At 46.4% G+C, this 6,342-nt stretch overlaps 1 long non-coding RNA gene across 1 annotated transcript; it reads left to right on the top strand.

Moving 5' to 3' along the window:
• The first annotated feature begins 329 nt into the window (after positions 1–329).
• Positions 330–4,620, top strand: LOC146007271 (uncharacterized). The gene is made up of 3 exons (XR_014444308.1): positions 330–396; positions 3,701–3,748; positions 4,410–4,620. It is a non-coding gene; the product is annotated as an uncharacterized LOC146007271 (long non-coding RNA).
• The last annotated feature ends 1,722 nt before the right edge of the window (positions 4,621–6,342 follow it).

Below are 6,342 nucleotides of genomic sequence, written 5' to 3'. Positions count from 1 at the left end.
ATGCTTCTGACTGGATTTTCTGCCTTTCCAAAGCTACGACAGCGTTTACACTGCAACTTGTATGATACCTCCCCTAAGGCCTCCCCTGACCTGATTGGTCGGGTTTCGCCCTTCCCCTAGCGCAGTCACTCTGAGTGCCAGGGATATTGGGGAACGATATCAGGGAACACTGACTGTCCGGGGCGGGATTTACACTCACCACTCCCCAGGGCGTTTCATATGTCAGCGATGCTGCCGGATCCGGCCTCCACCATGACGCAGTGCTTATGTCTCTTTTAGGTCTCTCATCTTCCTCCACACCCGAGAAAGCCACCGGACTCTTTGCTGCTGCAGCTCTAACAGATGGCTCCGCAAACACCGGTGTCTCTGCTCCGTCACTTGCACCAGGACTTTTGGGTAAGTACGGCACCCTGTACTTTAGCTGCCACTCCGTCTGTCTAATGCGCAGCTCTGCTCTGTAACACTGCTCCAAACGAACTGCCCACAGCTGTTAACGGCCAGCTCTCAACTCCTTGCCCCTGTGCCAAACTGCCGTTCAGCCCCTGCATCACACTCAAATCAACTTTATTAGCTCTGCGCCGTGATGAACACTCCACTGAATTGTTATGTAGCTAGGAGCAGTACCAATTCGCTTATTGTTCTCCAGTCTAGACACAGTACTTTATAACCAGTGCATAAATTCCCCTTCCCTTAAATGTCTCTTATTTCTAATAACATCACTATGGCTTTCTAATAACATAACTGTGACTATAGCAGGATGTCACATTCTACCCCTCTAATTAATTGCATGTCCTCATGCATCTTAAAACCATCCCTGGATTACAGCAGTAATAAACATCACAAATTAAATACACAGAACATAGGTACTAATTACCATTCTAAGAACTTGGTGGTTATCCACATCCCTTTTTATCTCATACACCCCAGTGGCTGTAGCTGGAAGATGGACAATCGCACCTGATTCCGATTCCCGGAAGGGAGCTAACTCATTACTCCGTTGACCATCCATCTTCCAAACTTGGTCTGATGCAACATTTGTAGCTGGACCATAATCAAGCCCTGATTGAGATTGAGGGTGGGCTGTCTCCGTCTTTTCTTTCACTACATTCTCAGCCAGTTTAAGCCGATGCTCATGTTCGTTCACCCCGTCAGGCTGTATAACTTCGGTCCCCTCGGGAATGGTGTTAAGTTTCTGTCTCGCGGCTCGGTTTCTTTTGACAAAACATCGTTGGTGGAGGAATGGTGGTGGACTTTCACATTGAACAGGTCTCTGTGGAGGGAATGTTTCTTCCACTCTTTCCTCTCCTCTTGCTTGGTACAGGCTGATTCCTTCTTCTCTAGCTTCTGCAGCATACTCTACTTTTGGCAGGTAAGACCGCCGGCGGTACCGGCGCCTGTTGGGAGCAAATCGGCTTCCTTTAACCGGTAGACCGCCAGGGCCAGTCACATTGGCTGCCTCAGCACCCTTCTCTCCTTCTACCACATCAAACTCCACCACCTCGCCATCTCCGACACTGCGCAGCAACTTCCGGGGGTTATTTCTTGTTATAGCCGTCTGATGAACGAAGACATCAGCTTTAGTGTCATTCCGGTTGATGAAACCATACCTCTTGCGGACATTAAACCACGTAACAGTTCCTTGCACCTGAGTAGCCAGCACTCTCTTCCCTGCCGGGCTTCTCCGGCCATAGATAGAGTGCTGTATAATTTGGGTCAGAATCTGAGGTTGGCTGTACAATTTCTGTGTCAGTATTGAGGTTAGTTCCGCAGGGCAATTTCTTAAGACATTCATGCCCACGATGATGGCAGGAACCAACGGGTCATTTACGTTTGTGATCAAGCATCCTTGATTGGACATAACAGCTTGTCCTATTTGTATATTTACTTCACAGTATCCCCCACAAGAGATGTACTGACCGTTGCTAGCCAACAACCTCAACCAGGACGGGGGCGAGGGTAAAGTCTCTGTCAATTCCCAATGCCGGTTAAAGAATCCCTGTTGTATAGTAGTAACCGGTGATCCTGTATCCAAAAGAGCGAGCACTTCCTTTCCTTCAATTTTGATAGGTATCACAGGGCAATGTCCAATATATTGGGAACACCACTCCTCCGAAGATAGACCTTGAGCTGCTAGTTCCCCCGAGGATCGGTCTCCTTCCGCGAGGGTTGCTGGTTTAACGCTTTCTCACTCCTGCACATTCTCTCTATATGGCCACACTGCCCACACCTCCGACAAATAGGGCGACCCTGAGAGTCAAAGCGATCAGTTGCCCGACGTCCTCTTGTGGGCATGAATTCTCGCCACTCGTTCAGACCTTGTCTATCATTTGGGCACCACCCAGTTTCAGTGAACGGGGGATTGTGTACTTGGGCTAACTTTTGTACTTCTCTTTGGATTTCATTTATTTCCGCTGTTAAATCTTCTACCTGTCCTTTTAGCGTGAATGCCAGATCCGTTGTGGGAGCTTGCACATTCTGTGATAAAGCAGGTCTGTTCCTCACTTCCTCCACCACTACCACGGTACCATCTTCACTCACCCCTTCCTGAAATCCTGGCAGTTCGGGGAAGTCCACCTCTTTCGGTCGCACCGTTCCCATCACCTTTATAGCAGTTCCCTTGAACTCTTCGAAGGTTTTCAAGCTGTTCTGCAACCTCAACATCTTTAATTGTATTTTAATTCCCTCGTTATTGACTCCTTCAATAAACTGGGTAATCAGTGTCTCGTCATCTTCTTCATTCCCTTCCACATGACTTTCTCCTTTTACATCACGTAGGGCCTCTTGTAACCCCAGCGCAAAGTCTCTAAGGGTTTCTCCGGACTTCTGTTTTCTACTGTAAAAACGACTCTTACGCTCCGGCATCGTGCTGGTATCGAAGGTTTTCGCCAATTTTTTCAATATTTGCTCTGCCGTCCGTTTCTGGCTCGACGGCCATGAGGCCACCTCTCTTGCGGCTGCCCCTTTCAGCTGACCCAACAGTATCTCTATCTGCTGATCCTCTCCTGGCCGATACAACTTAAACATAGACCTAATCCTTTTTTGGAATGCTTTGAATACACTTCCATCGCCATCCGTTTCTTCTCCGGAATACATGGGCAGCCATGGGGCCCCGAAATAATAAGGCAGCGTAATTGGATTAGTGCCCATATTCATGGGCTCAGTCTGCACGCTGGACGACACACCATTCCCCTGGTTCCCCAGCACATCATTTTGCTCGTCCGACGACATGTTCCAATGTTGTTCTGATCCTGTTCAATTGACGCCAAATGTCACCCTCTCCAAACCGGTAAGTATTCAGGTTTTCTTTCTTTCAGATATCCACACAGGATTCGTTCTTTGTAAGCTTTATTTAACCAGAATATAACAGTGGAATAACAATAAATTTAGGCATAACAATGATACTCCATGAACAATAGTATCTCTACATCAAATGTGCACACAAAGACTAACAAAATTTTATTATACTGGATGATCTGCTTCTCCAAGCCTCCGCCGTCTCCCAGCCGATCAGGATTCACCAGCTCTTAACCTTACCTCAGTTGTTTACAAACAAACCTGAACAATACATTTGCTTAACTAAATGTTATAAATAAGTGATAGGCCTTTCACTACTGTTACTTAAAACTGCTACAATATTATTGCGCAATAATGTATATAAATTCTTACTAATAACTAAACTCTATGTCTAATCCTATTACAGATTCCTTCTATAATCTACACATGTACTGTAACTACAGAACTTGGCATAGTAAGTATACACAATGTAACCACAGAGTCTATCACGATATACCTTTCAGCCCCGCTGGTTAATGTAACTCTGCTTAGAGTTAGTGGCTCTCTGTCCCTGAATATATAATCCTTTCTAGCAGTCACTGATATAGTAATTCCCAGCTAAGTTCAATGTTCTCCAGATCCGTTTCCTTGGCTACACTTTGGGCCATTGACTCTGTAGTGAAGGATAGATTGCTATAGGCTTCCCCTGGCTCTGAGCCGGGTTTAACCCTCTTCTCCTTCTTCACTGAGCCACTAGTGAGGCTCCTGCTTGGTGTATTTATATATCTAGCAGCTCCTTGGATTTGGTACTGACACTTTGTGGGCGTCCCCTGACATTTCCCATCGGGTTTAGCCCTATGCTTCTGACTGGATTTTCTGCCTTTCCAAAGCTACGACAGCGTTTACACTGCAACTTGTATGATACCTCCCCTAAGGCCTCCCCTGACCTGATTGGTCGGGTTTCGCCCTTCCCCTAGCGCAGTCACTCTGAGTGCCAGGGATATTGGGGAACGATATCAGGGAACACTGACTGTCCGGGGCGGGATTTACACTCACCACTCCCCAGGGCGTTTCATATGTCAGCGATGCTGCCGGATCCGGCCTCCACCATGACGCAGTGCTTATGTCTCTTTTAGGTCTCTCATCTTCCTCCACACCCGAGGAAGCCACCGGACTCTTTGCTGCTGCAGCTCTAACAGATGGCTCCGCAAACACCGGTGTCTCTGCTCCGTCACTTGCACCAGGACTTTTGGGTAAGTACGGCACCCTGTACTTTAGCTGCCACTCCGTCTGTCTAATGCGCAGCTCTGCTCTGTAACACTGCTCCAAACGAACTGCCCACAGCTGTTAACGGCCAGCTCTCAACTCCTTGCCGCTGTGCCAAACTGCCGTTCAGCCCCTGCATCACACTCAAATCAACTTTATTAGCTCTGCGCCGTGATGAACACTCCACTGAATTGTTATGTAGCTAGGAGCAGTACCAATTCGCTTATTGTTCTCCAGTCTAGACACAGTACTTTATAACCAGTGCATAAATTCCCCTTCCCTTAAATGTCTCTTATTTCTAATAACATCACTATGGCTTTCTAATAACATAACTGTGACTATAGCAGGATGTCACATTAGTGCACGTTTTTTGTTGTTGCAAAGGTGGTAATTGGGATCGGTGGCAGGGCCTCTGAGCAAGATATTACTTTATTACTGGACATAGGACCATACTCAGGTCCGTTCGCAGTAGCCCTTCGTTCGCATGGGCACTGATGTTGTCTACTACTCATGTGCATTTCTGTGCATGTGTATACGCACCCAGGACATTGGGCCTTATTCTGGTTGGTGCGGCCGGGCCGTACGCGTACGTTCCGGGGTTTTTAATGATCTGCGCATGCGTACAATCGCCAATGCGCAGGCGCGAACACTCCACAACGCTTACGGACGGGTCTCTCCGTGCGAAAAAACCTGTACGCGAGTGTACGGGCATTGGGGGCGGCATAGGGGCGTGATGAGGGGAGCGGCCGAAATAATGAGGGAAAATGGGCGTAAATATGGGCGTACACGGGGGTGTGCACCAAAAATGAACGGTGCTACTACCGCACGATCGGCTAAAGCACCGTTCATTTCGGACACAAAACAGGCGCCCGCCAACCGCCACCTCAGACCACCCCTACAGATACCGCATGCCAGCGTGCGCCTGGGTTTGCTAATTTACGCTGATTACTACTCAAACACATACACCTGAATGTAATAAGCAATGCTGCAGTCTATTAAGTCCAAACCATGATTTCACTACCTGCAAGCCACACACAGCACTCAAACACATTGGAAGCTTATCTTTCTATACTTCTCGACATTTAAAGGTTTGTTTAATTTAAGGTAAGAATCTTTTTAAGACCTGCTTATATATGCTAAGGTAGCTATTTGTTAAACAGTTATACACATTCACTACCTGCTTTCATAGACTTTACACAGTAGCACACTCAATCTACACAAGTCGACATGTGTCAACGTGTTCAATCTAATACAAACATAGGTTTTGTATTTATGATACAATAACATAAACCACATCTAACACCTACAAAGTATGTTTCAGCAATGTTTTAAGCCCATGCCCACTATTTTGCACACAATCTTTGTATAGTACCTAAAATACAGACCTGTACCACTATCTGATCTGCTATGAATTGGATTTTACTACACTCTGCATGTAAGATGCCACCAATCACATTATTGCACTCACATCTCTCTAACAAAGGATTCCTACATCTGCTTATGACACTGTAAAATCATATATATGTACAAAGTTAAACATGTTTGTCCACAAGCAATTTTATCATGTTTGGCCGATTCACACATCTTTTTTTAGGGAGGACACATATGCATTCCTACACAAATGTACCTTTTGACCCTTGTTTGTCTACCTCACCCACTCCATGAGGAAAGCATTGTTCTGGACCTGCTTTTACCTACTAATGTAGGAGCTACCTCACCTGCACACAAACTGATTTCTCACCTATTAAGTTGCTCTGCACATGTGCTGACACAAACTAATTAGCAGGGAAAAGTTGGATAGGA

Source organism: Crinia signifera, chromosome 6, assembly GCF_055691185.1.
Source record: "Crinia signifera chromosome 6, ASM5569118v1, whole genome shotgun sequence".
NCBI lineage: Eukaryota > Metazoa > Chordata > Amphibia > Anura > Myobatrachidae > Crinia > Crinia signifera.
Note: the sequence above shows the minus strand (reverse complement) of the source record. Positions and strands in the feature narration are given on the sequence as shown.